Consider the following 13,994-nt stretch of genomic DNA (forward strand, 5'->3'; position numbering starts at 1 on the left):
TTTATGTTTTATGTTTTATGTTTTATTTTTTATGTTTTATGTTTTATGTTTTATGTTTTATGTTTTATGTTTTATGTTTTATGTTTTATGTTTTATGTTTTATGTTTTATGTTTTATGTTTTATGTTTTATGTTTTATGTTTTATGTTTTATGTTTTATGTTTTATGTTTTATGTTTTATGTTTTATGTTTTATGTTTTATGTTTTATGTTTTATGTTTTATGTTTTATGTTTTATGTTTTATGTTTTATGTTTTATGTTTTATGTTTTATGTTTTATGTTTTATGTTTTATGTTTTATGTTTTATGTTTTATGTTTTATGTTTTATGTTTTATGTTTTATGTTTTATGTTTTATGTTTTATGTTTTATGTTTTATGTTTTATGTTTTATGTTTTATGTTTTATGTTTTATGTTTTATGTTTTATGTTTTATGTTTTATGTTTTATGTTTTATGTTTTATGTTTTATGTTTTATGTTTTATGTTTTATGTTTTATGTTTTATGTTTTATTTTTTATGTTTTATGTTTTATGTTTTATGTTTTATGTTTTATGTTTTATGTTTTATGTTTTATGTTTTTTATGTTTTATGTTTTATGTTTTATGTTTTATGTTTTATGTTTTATGTTTTATGTTTTATGTTTTATGTTTTATGTTTTATGTTTTATGTTTTATGTTTTATGTTTTATGTTTTATGTTTTATTTTTTATGTTTTATGTTTTATGTTTTATTTTTTATGTTTTATGTTTTATGTTTTATGTTTTATGTTTTATGTTTTATGTTTTATGTTTTATGTTTTATGTTTTATGTTTTATGTTTTATGTTTTATGTTTTATGTTTTATGTTTTATGTTTTATGTTTTATGTTTTATGTTTTATGTTTTATGTTTTATGTTTTATGTTTTATGTTTTATGTTTTATGTTTTTAGTTTTATGTTTTTAGTTTTTAGTTTTTAGTTTTTAGTTTTTAGTTTTTAGTTTTTAGTTTTTAGTTTTTAGTTTTTAGTTTTTAGTTTTTAGTTTTTAGTTTTTAGTTTTTAGTTTTTAGTTTTTAGTTTTTAGTTTTTAGTTTTTAGTTTTTAGTTTTTAGTTTTTAGTTTTTAGTTTTTAGTTTTTAGTTTTTAGTTTTTAGTTTTTAGTTTTTAGTTTTTAGTTTTTAGTTTTTAGTTTTTAGTTTTTAGTTTTTAGTTTTTAGTTTTTAGTTTTTAGTTTTTAGTTTTTAGTTTTTAGTTTTTAGTTTTTAGTTTTTAGTGTTTAGTTTTTAGTTTTTAGTTTTTAGTTTTTAGTTTTTAGTTTTTAGTTTTTAGTTTTTAGTTTTTAGTTTTTAGTTTTTAGTTTTTAGTTTTTAGTTTTTAGTTTTTAGTTTTTAGTTTTTAGTTTTTTAGTTTTTAGTTTTTAGTTTTTAGTTTTTAGTTTTTAGTTTTTAGTTTTTAGTTTTTAGTTTTTAGTTTTTAGTTTTTAGTTTTTAGTTTTTAGTTTTTATTTTTTAGTTTTTAGTTTTTAGTTTTTAGTTTTTAGTTTTTAGTTTTTAGTTTTTTAGTTTTTAGTTTTTAGTTTTTAGTTTTTAGTTTTTAGTTTTTAGTTTTTAGTTTTTAGTTTTTAGTTTTTAGTTTTTAGTTTTTAGTTTTTAGTTTTTTAGTTTTTAGTTTTTAGTTTTTAGTTTTTAGTTTTTAGTTTTTAGTTTTTAGTTTTTAGTTTTTAGTTTTTAGTTTTTAGTTTTTAGTTTTTAGTTTTTAGTTTTTAGTTTTTAGTTTTTAGTTTTTAGTTTTTAGTTTTTAGTTTTTAGTTTTTAGTTTTTAGTTTTTAGTTTTTAGTTTTTAGTTTTTAGTTTTTAGTTTTTAGTTTTTAGTTTTTAGTTTTTAGTTTTTTAGTTTTTAGTTTTTAGTTTTTAGTTTTTAGTTTTTAGTTTTTAGTTTTTAGTTTTTAGTTTTTAGTTTTTAGTTTTTAGTTTTTAGTTTTTAGTTTTTAGTTTTTAGTTTTTAGTTTTTAGTTTTTAGTTTTTAGTTTTTAGTTTTTAGTTTTTAGTTTTTAGTTTTTAGTTTTTAGTTTTTAGTTTTTAGTTTTTAGTTTTTAGTTTTTAGTTTTTAGTTTTTTAGTTTTTAGTTTTTAGTTTTTAGTTTTTAGTTTTTAGTTTTTAGTTTTTAGTTTTTAGTTTTTAGTTTTTAGTTTTTAGTTTTTAGTTTTTAGTTTTTAGTTTTTAGTTTTTTAGTTTTTAGTTTTTAGTTTTTAGTTTTTAGTTTTTAGTTTTTAGTTTTTAGTTTTTAGTTTTTAGTTTTTAGTTTTTAGTTTTTAGTTTTTAGTTTTTAGTTTTTAGTTTTTAGTTTTTAGTTTTTAGTTTTTAGTTTTTAGTTTTTAGTTTTTAGTTTTTAGTTTTTAGTTTTTAGTTTTTAGTTTTTAGTTTTTAGTTTTTAGTTTTTAGTTTTTAGTTTTTAGTTTTTAGTTTTTAGTTTTTTGTTTTTGACGTTTTCCACGCGAAATCGACCATAAAAATACGATTTTGAACCGAACCATTTCCGATCTTAATAAAACTTGCTGGATCGTTTGTCCTACTAAAATCAACAACTCCTGTGCACTCAGTTTAGTAATTCACAATGGCATTTGACTTTTAGGAATTCTTTTAGTTTTAAATTATTGGTAATTACTTTTAAATTGAAAAAATCATATCTTTCGAAGCAGATGTTCAAAAAATCGATCGAAAGTGTGTTTTAACGAAAATCGTGCGCTCTTTTCAATGAAAATATTTCCAAAAGCCGAAACTTTCATTTTCGATCAAAAAACAGCCAAAAATAGAATTTTCTTCGAAAATCAGGCTGAATACACCCTTAAATTCAAATTTTGCCATTACCATTCGAAAGAGTGGACAATTTCCTACTTTTCTTCCATAGACACCAAGTTGGAGCGAAAGCGTTTTCGAGTGGTTTGTAAATAAAAACCTTTTTTCGTTTTTTTTTTATTTTTTTCCAAAAAACTAAATTACATGTTTTATGGCAAATTTTGTAACAGATCCCATTTTTAAACTTAAAATAAAGTTCTGCTTCCGTGTTTTTGAGTTTTTCCTTGACGTACCAGTTTCAAATACATATAAAAGGAACGAAATAATTACTAAAGATAACCAAAAAAGGTGCACTTAAGGTAAAATTTCCTGAACCACTTTTATTATGGAAAAATGTTTATCTCACTCGTCAGTGTTGTTAATACCTGCAAAATAATTTTTTTCTTATTTTATTTTCCAAATTCATCTGGAAACATCATTTATTCGTGTTTATCAAAACTATTTGCGTAGATTTGAAGCTAATTATATTAAGAATAATCATTTCATCAAATCTCTGAAAAGCTACAACAATTTTCGTATAGAAAAGCTGCAAATTGTAAAATTCTGTGATATTTATTCCATTTTCGTCCAATTATCACTTAAATTATTCTCAGGATTACAAATAAAAAATCCTGTGTTGGATTTTAATTTTATTTTAATTGTAGGAAAAAAAAAACACGTTGACAAATTATTGAACATCTTACAAAATTCTGCTAAGTGACTTACAACAATTTTCCAGGCAAACGGCATGGCCAAACTCTAAGGTGCTCGTGCCTGGCACATCAGGGTGTGCTTTAAAATGACAATAATGGCGATTTTGCAAAAAAAAAACACATATTTTCAAAAACAACTTGATATTGTTTAAACCAACTTAAGTTATCCGGTGCGTTTGACAATGATTATTAAAAAATACTCAAAATTTTCACCTTTGAACCGCCCTGACGCGACAGAAATCACCCTAAGAGCCAAAAAAAAAAATAGGAAAAAATATATTTTGCAGGTATTAACAACACTGACGAGTGAGATAAACATTTTTCCATAATAAAAGTGGTTCAGGAAATTTTACCTTAAGTGCACTTTTTTTGGTTATCTTTAGTAATTATTTCGTTCCTTTTATATGTATTTGAAACTGGTACGTCAAGGAAAAACTCAAAAACACGGAAGCAGAACTTTATTTTAAGTTTAAAAATGGGATCTGTTACAAAATTTGCCATAAAACATGTAATTTAGTTTTTTGGAAATTTAAAAAAAAAAAACGAAAAAAGGTTTTTATTTACAAACCACTCGAAAACGCTTTCGCTCCAACTTGGTGTCTATGGAAGAAAAGTAGGAAATTGTCCGCTCTTTCGAATGGTAATGGCAAAATTTGAATCTAAGGGTGTATTCAGCCTGATTTTCGAAGAAAATTCTATTTTTGGCTGTTTTTTGATCGAAAATGAAAGTTTCGGCTTTTGGAAATATTTTCATTGAAAAGAGCGCACGATTTTCGTTAAAACACACTTTCGATCGATTTTTTGAACATCTGCTTCGAAAGATATGATTTTTTCAATTTAAAAGTAATTACCAATAATTTAAAACTAAAAGAATTCCTAAAAGTCAAATGCCATTGTGAATTACTAAACTGAGTGCACAGGAGTTGTTGATTTGAGTAGGACAAACGATCCTGCAAGTTTTATTATGATCGGAGATGGTCCGGATTTTGAGTGGTCGATTTCGCGTGGAAACTGTCTTTTAGTTTTTAGTTTTTAGTTTTTAGTTTTTAGTTTTTAGTTTTTAGTTTTTAATTTTTAGTTTTTAGTTTTTAGTTTTTAGTTTTTAGTTTTTAGTTTTTAGTTTTTAGTTTTTAGTTTTTAGTTTTTAGTTTTTAGTTTTTAGTTTTTAGTTTTTAGTTTTTAGTTTTTAGTTTTTAGTTTTTAGTTTTTAGTTTTTAGTTTTTAGTGTTTAGTTTTTAGTTTTTAGTTTTAGTTTTTAGTTTTTAGTTTTTAGTTTTTAGTTTTAGTTTTTAGTTTTTAGTTTTTAGTTTTTAGTTTTTAGTTTTTAGTTTTTAGTTTTTAGTTTTTAGTTTTTAGTTTTTAGTTTTTAGTTTTTAGTTTTTAGTTTTTAGTTTTTAGTTTTTAGTTTTTAGTTTTTAGTTTTTAGTTTTTAGTTTTTAGTTTTTAGTTTTTAGTTTTTAGTTTTTAGTTTTTAGTTTTTTAGTTTTTAGTTTTTAGTTTTTAGTTTTTAGTTTTTAGTTTTTAGTTTTTAGTTTTTAGTTTTTAGTTTTTAGTTTTTAGTTTTTAGTTTTTAGTTTTTAGTTTTTAGTTTTTAGTTTTTAGTTTTTAGTTTTTAGTTTTTAGTTTTTAGTTTTTAGTTTTTAGTTTTTAGTTTTTAGTTTTTAGTTTTTAGTTTTTAGTTTTTAGTTTTTAGTTTTTAGTTTTTAGTTTTTAGTTTTTAGTTTTTAGTTTTTAGTTTTTAGTTTTTAGTTTTTAGTTTTTAGTTTTTAGTTTTTAGTTTTTAGTTTTTAGTTTTTTAGTTTTTAGTTTTTAGTTTTTAGTTTTTAGTTTTTAGTTTTTAGTTTTTAGTTTTTAGTTTTTAGTTTTTAGTTTTTAGTTTTTAGTTTTTAGTTTTTAGTTTTTAGTTTTTAGTTTTTAGTTTTTAGTTTTTAGTTTTTTAGTTTTTAGTTTTTAGTTTTAGTTTTTAGTTTTTAGTTTTTAGTTTTTAGTTTTTAGTTTTTAGTTTTTAGTTTTTAGTTTTTAGTTTTTAGTTTTTAGTTTTTAGTTTTTAGTTTTTAGTTTTTAGTTTTTTAGTTTTTAGTTTTTAGTTTTTAGTTTTTAGTTTTTAGTTTTTAGTTTTTAGTTTTTAGTTTTTAGTTTTTAGTTTTTAGTTTTTAGTTTTTAGTTTTTAGTTTTTAGTTTTTAGTTTTTAGTTTTTAGTTTTTAGTTTTTAGTTTTTAGTTTTTAGTTTTAGTTTTTAGTTTTTAGTTTTTAGTTTTTAGTTTTTAGTTTTTAGTTTTTAGTTTTTTAGTTTTTAGTTTTTAGTTTTTAGTTTTTAGTTTTTAGTTTTTAGTTTTTAGTTTTTAGTTTTTAGTTTTTAGTTTTTAGTTTTTAGTTTTTAGTTTTTAGTTTTTAGTTTTTAGTTTTTAGTTTTTAGTTTTTAGTTTTTAGTTTTTAGTTTTTAGTTTTTAGTTTTTAGTTTTTAGTTTTTAGTTTTTAGTTTTTAGTTTTTAGTTTTTAGTTTTTAGTTTTTAGTTTTTAGTTTTTAGTTTTTAGTTTTTAGTTTTTAGTTTTTAGTTTTAGTTTTTAGTTTTTAGTTTTTAGTTTTTAGTTTTTAGTTTTTAGTTTTTAGTTTTTAGTTTTAGTTTTTAGTTTTTAGTTTTTAGTTTTTAGTTTTTAGTTTTTAGTTTTTAGTTTTTAGTTTTTAGTTTTTAGTTTTTAGTTTTTAGTTTTTAGTTTTTAGTTTTTAGTTTTTAGTTTTTAGTTTTTAGTTTTTAGTTTTTAGTTTTTAGTTTTTAGTTTTTAGTTTTTAGTTTTTAGTTTTTAGTTTTTAGTTTTTAGTTTTTAGTTTTTAGTTTTTAGTTTTTAGTTTTTATATAATTTTTTATTTAAGAAAACAAATTTATAAAAAAAATATAAGGTATTTAAGAATTAAGTTTTGTATGACATTTCTTATAAATCTTATGGCTAAATCGTAAGTCCCACCATCACGTAACGTAAATCCTAATGAAGTGTGGAAAGCAAACAGAATCAGCAATCTTTACCAGCCATTCCAGTAAAGCGTCGTTGGACGTGTTGGGCGACCGTTGCCTCACAGTTAAAAAGGGATAAAAATGTATTGAATAAAATTTTAAGGTAAAATTTTCCCTGTCCAAAGAACTTTATCAAAAGTAACAACATGAAACATATTACAATTTTTTTGTAAATTGTAAATTTGGAATCCTAACTTAGAAATTCCCAAGGATGCATGAAAATTGACTCGCCTAGAAAAGCTGAAGGTCAACCGGAGGCGCTTTCTCTCCACTTGGAGCCGATTTGTCACTCCAAACACGTTCACTGTTAATCTCATCTTTCCTTTTTTACGCTTTTCCTAGTTTCTGACTGTACATTCCAACTCCCAGTTGAGTAGGAGAGAAATCTTTCCACGCAGTGAGTAGCAATGGTGTCCTGAGAAATCATAATTTTTTTTTTAACATTGGAATTTTTATAGATCTGTGAAAATAAAAATTAGAAAAAAATAAAATGTTATTTTACAACACTGCACCCACCAAGAATAACGAGCTGAACTTTGGCATAATTCATGTCACGTTGCCTTTATATGAACATGGAGCAGAGCACAGCATTGCCAACAGGCTTTTGGGAAGGTTGTTACGTAATTTATGGCCATGTTCATTCAGACCATAACCATCGCTCGGCAGCAACAGTCTGCTTTGAGGAAACGAAGCTGGATGGAGATTTTTTGCTGATGAACGTTTCATAAAATATATTTTTTTATCTTTTATATATCTTTGAGTTAAACAAAAGTTAACATTTTAATTTTTAACGATAAAATTTAATTTGTTCCGATCAACATTGTAGTGTTTAATTTTCAACTTCTGACCATTAGCAAACTTCTCCATGCTACAAATTAAAACTGCCTTCGCAAACTATCCTGAACATAATTTTCTGCCAGACTTCCTGTTGAACAAACACAGCACTAGAAAAAGTTTTCCAGCTTTTCATTTCTGTGCAGCGGTGTGCGCACCACCCACACCGCACCACATCTTCGTAGGACATATTAATTAAGTAAGCAATTTCCTTTCATCGCACATCAGCAACTTTCGCCCCTTTCTCATTGGAGCAGGGTTGTGAACATTGCCCTGCAACTCTTCTGCTTCTTCTTCTAGTGCCCGCACTTGTCTTGTCAAATCGCGGTTGTTCGGGGTGAAAATGCAAATCGACGGGACAGCTCTCATAAACGCTTGGCCACGCAACGCTAGGGTGGTTCCACTTCAGTTCAAATTTGAAACGATTTAGTTTTTTTTTTGCATTTAAATGCAGTACAGAAGAGCCACCCGACGCAAGTGAGGGTAGGGTTCGTCTGGTTGCATAAATTTCTGCAACCACCCTCGCACGGGCTACCCAAACCCGTTGAGAGTTGTGTTTTGTTATTGCAGCGGCGAGGCGCCATGAGGGGGTGGTTGGCTGGTTGCAGCCGTTGCATGTTTGTTTGTAAAAGCTCGCCGCGCTCGCCCACTTTATCCATGATTGGTTTTATGCAAATTACTGTTCGAGCTTTTCTGCACGTGTTCTGGGCTGGGTTTGGGATGGGTCGACCTTTGGCGACGGTGATTTCGCGTGTAGAGTTGTGGAATTGTGATTTTTTTTTGGTTTTTATGATTTTACAACCACGTTTGTAAAAATGTTGTCTTTTTTTAATCTAATCTAATCTAATCGAATAAGCGCAGTCGGTCCGAAGTAAATGTGTGGGAAAAACTTGTGGTAAGATCACGCCTCAAGTTCTTTCTTGTTATTTTTAATAATTGCAGTACTTTTGTTTAGTTTATTCAACAAAATTTTTTGTCTTCTTTAACACAATAACATTTACAGATCTATTTACATTTCAATTTTAGACAATCAGCAAGTTTCTAAATTTATTGATTTAAAGCTTTAACCCTCTACAACCCAACCCCGCCTTTGTTGGAAGCTTAACTTGTTTTATGTGACTTTGCCAATGTGTTTTAAAAATGTAATTTTTTGGAGAGTCAGCTTTGGCTGTTTTTTTTAACTAATTTTTCATATATTTTAATTTAAAAGAAGTATGCAGTAATTTTTCTAGTGTCCCAGACTATGCCTCTACGCATGTTTTTACAATTTAAATGATAATGGCGTTGAAAAAGTGACTGTAAAAACATAAAAAATAAGATAGGCAAAATGTAATGATAGGAGGTGGTAGAATAGGCCAAGTACTACCAAAAACAAACATAAACTAAACAAGACAAATACATGTTAAAATATTAAAAATAAAACATGAAAAACATAAAACAATAGAAGTAAAGTTTTTCATAAAACAAAAGTTGCTCAAAATGATCTCTTAAACACGGGAATAATAAAAAAAATGAAAAAATAGGCAGTAGAGGGTTAAAATGGCTCTATCTCTGGATTTTTTTTTTGGAAAAGCTCCAAATTTTGGGAACAAGCAGTTAATGTCGCATGTTGCTGTTTGTTTGTGTCATTGAATTCTTTGAATTTGAAAGTGTTATCCGTAAAATAATCCAAGAAACCTCTAAAACGGTTTTTGACCACATTTGCCGGTCCTACATTGTGAACCTAAAAATAGAATTCTCGTCTCCGATCTCACGGCTACAATTCAAAAAATGGGTTTTACGAGCGGTTTTCCAATGATGGAAAGGACACAAAGCGGATACAGAAATCTAGAGGGTGACGATTCTCGTTCAAAAGTATTAAATTTGTTTCTTTTCAATGAACTCAGTAACAATTGATTCATACTTGTTCTATTGAACGTTAATTTAAATATCCTCATTATTACTGAGCAATTCCATGCCAAATAAGGAATCGGTTGTACCCGACCCTCTCCGATTTCAATGAAACTTTGTAGACATGTTATCCTTCGCTTATATAAGCCATTTTTGTGTATATGGAGCCAGTTCCACTCGATAATGACATTTGAGAAGGGCGTAAGTGTTTTAAATATTTTTTTAATTCGGAATTTAAATATTTCTGTATCTCGAAGCCGTTGCATCGTATCAAAAAGTGGTCAAAGACAAACTTGTAGGAAATTTTACGGGCTTTTCGATAAAAATACACTGAAAGAAAAAAACACCCAACTTTTATGAGATTTGTTGATTTTTAAGTTTAAAAGTCAAATTTGAGGGTGAGCCCACGATTTTTTTTCGTTCAAAATTTTTGTGAAGATAGCCTAAGATGTTACAAAAAGACTCACGAAAAATGCAGGATGGAGCAACTCACCTAAAAAAATACAAAAATCATTTACTGAAACTGTTTTTTTTTGAAAAGTGCTCTAAACGTCAAAATTTTCAAAAACCGAATACGGGAATCGATTCTCCAGACAATTTTACATAAAAGTCTCCATATTGACCATTGTCCTAAGTCCAATCCTTGTAAAGTTACAGCGGTTTTAAAAATAAAAATGTAGAAAAAATAGGTTTTTTGATGGTTTTTGGCAATTTCTATATGACAGACTTGATTTTTCAGTCTCGTAAATATTTTTACCGGAAAGCTCGTCCAATTTCCCATAAGTTTGTCTTTGACCACATTTCAATTGGATGTATGGGCTTACAGATATAAGCTAATTTACTACCCAGGTTACTATACTACACTGAAAAAATATGATGTTTTCAATTATGAGCAATGTAATTAGCTTATATCTGTAAGCCCATACATCCAATTGAAATGTGGTCAAAGACAAACTTATGGGAAATTGGACGAGCTTTCCGGTAAAAATATTTACGAGACTGAAAAATCAAGTCTGTCATATAGAAATTGCCAAAAACCATCAAAAAACCTATTTTTTCTACATTTTTATTTTTAAAACCGCTGTAACTTTACATGGATTGGACTTAGGACAATGGTCAGTATGGAGACTTTTATGTAAAATTGTCTGGAGAATCGATTCCCGTATTTGGTTTTTGAAAATTTTGACGTTTAGAGCACTTTTCAAAAAAACAGTTTCAGTAAATGATTTTTGTATTTTTTTAGGTGAGTTGCTCCATCCTGCATTTTTCGTGAGTCTTTTTGTAACATCTTAGGCTATCTTCACAAAAATTTTGAACGAAAAAAAATCGTGGGCTCCCCCTCAAATTTGACTTTTAAACTTAAAAATCAACAAATCTCATAAAAGTTGGGTGTTTTTTTCTTTCAGTGTATTTTTATCGAAAAGCCCGTAAAATTTCCTACAAGTTTGTCTTTGACCACTTTTTGATACGATGCAACGGCTTCGAGATACAGAAATATTTAAATTCCGAATTACAAAAATATTTAAAACACTTACGCCCTTCTCAAATGTCATTATCGTGTGGAACTGGCTCCATATACACAAAAATGGCTTATATAAGCGTAGGATAACATGTCTACAAAGTTTCATTGAAATCGGAGAGGGTCGAGAAAAAAGTACCTGAAAAATTCCTGTTTTGGGCTGGAATTGCTCTACTATAGAGCAATTCTCTACGAAATCGGTCTTTTCTCTTAAATTTTGATTTTTGCATTTTTTAATACGACTGGAACTTTTTTGGTGCCTTCGGTATGCCCAAAGAAGTTATTTTGCATCATTAGTTCGTTCATATAATTTTCCACACAAATTTGGCAGCTGGCCATACAAAAATGATGTATGAAAATTCAAAAATCTGTATCATTTGAAGGAATTTTTTGATCGATTTGGTGTCTTTGGCAAAGTTGTAGGTATGGATATGGACTACACTGGAAAAAAATGATACACGGTAAAATTTTTTTGGTGATTTTTTATTTAACTTTTTGTCACTAAAACTTGATATGCAAAAAACACTTTTTTTTATATGTTTTAGAGGACATCAAATGCCAACTTTTCAGAAATTTCCAGGTTGTGCAAAAAATCTTTGAGCGAGTTATGAATTTTTGAATCAATAATGATTTTTTCAAAAAATCGAAAAATTGGTCGCAAAAATTTTTCAACTTCATTTTTTGATGTAAAATCAAATTTGCAATCAAAAAGTACTCTAGTGAAATAAGCATAAGCATAAGCATAAGCATAGGTGCCCACCCGCAGTTGCTACTCCGTTATTGACCAGGACCTCCAGAAGTTACATCCACGAGCCGTGGAAGATGAGTGGGTGCTATCTTTCCTCGCTTCGCAACTTCTCAAAGGCCCCTATCATGCTGATCAATACCGGCGCCGGCCACGACCAGTGGTAGGGTCACGGGGAAGTGGATGGGAATGTTAGTCCGATACTTGAGTGATAGAGACCGCCCAATCGACTGCTTCTCCGACAAAGTATCACATGAGTTTTGAGGGGGTTAGTAGATGGGTATGAGGTCAGGATTCACGAGTGGCAGTGATGTGACCATGAGCATTTTGTTTATCGGTTGAACATTTTAAATCTTAGGCAACCGGCTGCGGAAAGATAAATGATTGATTATTTAAAAAGTTTTTTAAACGGACGCGTGCCAACCGAGCAGTAGTGCTATGGGCTGGACTTATTAGTATATTTTTACTGTTTGTACAAATTAGATAGCGCGAACAAATTTCAAAAATAGTAAATAAAAGACGCTTTACTCTTCATAAAATCGATAGTTTGTTGAGTTAATACTAAAACTGCCAGTTAGAGTAAATTATTACGATAAACGAATATAAATGAAAAGAAAAGAGGACACCGATTGTAATGAAATTAAAACAATAACTTAAACGAACTAAACCGGCGGCGTGCCTTCCAATCAACGATGATGAAAGAAGGACTTATGGAAATTAAATATCAAATAAACGGCTCCGAAAAACACGTTGCTGAGTATCCGTGAACGCGATGCCAATTAAATTTGCGTCGTGATGTTTTGTATACTTATTTAACCTTGAAGCTGAAAATTAAAGTTATTATCAGATTTTCTCACGCAACCGTTCACTTATGAGCCGAAACAACATAAAAAAGAAAACTTAAAAAAAGCTTCTTGAAATAACAACCTTGAACAAACATGTTATTAAAAATAAAAATAAAATAAGTAAATAATCACAAAAATAATAATAATAATATTACATTGAATGATAATTGGCAAAACTTTCTAAACAACATCTACAACCACATTCAAACATGGTTGTGTGGATCAGTAATTGTTGTTTTGGCTCAATCTCATTCACTCATGCAGGGTTACCAGGACAAAATTTAAAACAATCTAGCAAAGTATCAATTCTAAATCTGGAAAAATCTGAAAGATGAAAATCTAACAATTCTTAATGGTGTAGGGGAAGGAGGATATTAATTAATTCAAAAGTTTGTAGAATTCAGACGTTTCAACTGGATTAATGTGCTCAACGATATTGAATTTACATTTTATCAAAGAAAACTACATTCTATTTTTTTTAATTTCAATTAAATTTGCCAATTTTAGTCATAAAGTTGCTCAAAATGGTTTATTCTGGCTGACACTTGAAAAATCTGGCATTCCCAGATATATCTGGCAACCTGTCAACCCTGCACTCATGCACTCACGCTCACACATCTACATTCACATAACAAATTCCTATTGGAATTGGCTCACCCGATTTCGTGGCGTTCCACCAGCAACAGCGCGCCGCCGAGCCATGTCATCGGCGAGCCAAAAAGCGCACACACGAACCACAGTAAGAAGCAGAACCGCACAAAAGCATCTTCGGTCTTCTTCCGGCCTCCTCATCACAAAGGCTCCCATTTACCACCCTTTTCGGGCCACACACACTAATGCAACCCAAGTGCCGTCGATCACAAACAGAGAGGTTCTCTTCAAACACAGAGACTTTTTAATCAAGCATGATTTGGTGTGCGTGAGACACAATTTCTTTTCACTAATACTATCACCATGCAAATGCAACGCGTGGAGAAAAGCAACTAAATCGCCGAATTATCACGATTTAAAAACGCGATTTTCGTAACTACGAAACGGTAGCCAACAAATCTTCGATCACCACGACGTTCCCGGAGTGACCCCCAATCAAAAAGTACTCTAGTGAAATTTTGATAAAGTGCACCGTTTTCAAGGTAAATCCATTTTTAAGTGACTTTTTTAAAAATAGTCGAAGTTTTTCATTTTTTTAAATTAGTGCACATGTTTACCCACCTTTGAAAAAAAAAAAAAATGAAAAGCTGAGAAAATTCTTTATATTTTGCACTTTTGAACTTTGTTGATACGACCCTTAGTTGTTGAGATATTGCCATGGGAACGTTCTTTTATTACGTAACGCAGTAGGGGGGGAGGGGGGGTCGGAGGCCGTGTTACGCTCCATACAAAATTTTTAAAATTTGTATGGAAATTTTGTTACGAGGGGGGGGGGAGGGGGTCTAAAAGTCCGATTTTTCGCGTTACGTAATAAAAGAACGCTCCCCATGCAAAGGTTTTAAAACAGGAAAATTGATGTTTTCTAAGTCCCACCCAAACAACACACCATTTTCTAATGTCGATATCTCAGCAACTAATGGTCCGATTTTCAATGTTAATATATGAAACATTCGTGAAATTTTCCGATCTTTTCGAAAA

The sequence above is a fragment of the Culex pipiens genome, chromosome 2, assembly GCF_016801865.2.
Source record: "Culex pipiens pallens isolate TS chromosome 2, TS_CPP_V2, whole genome shotgun sequence".
Taxonomy (NCBI): Eukaryota; Metazoa; Arthropoda; class Insecta; order Diptera; family Culicidae; genus Culex; species Culex pipiens.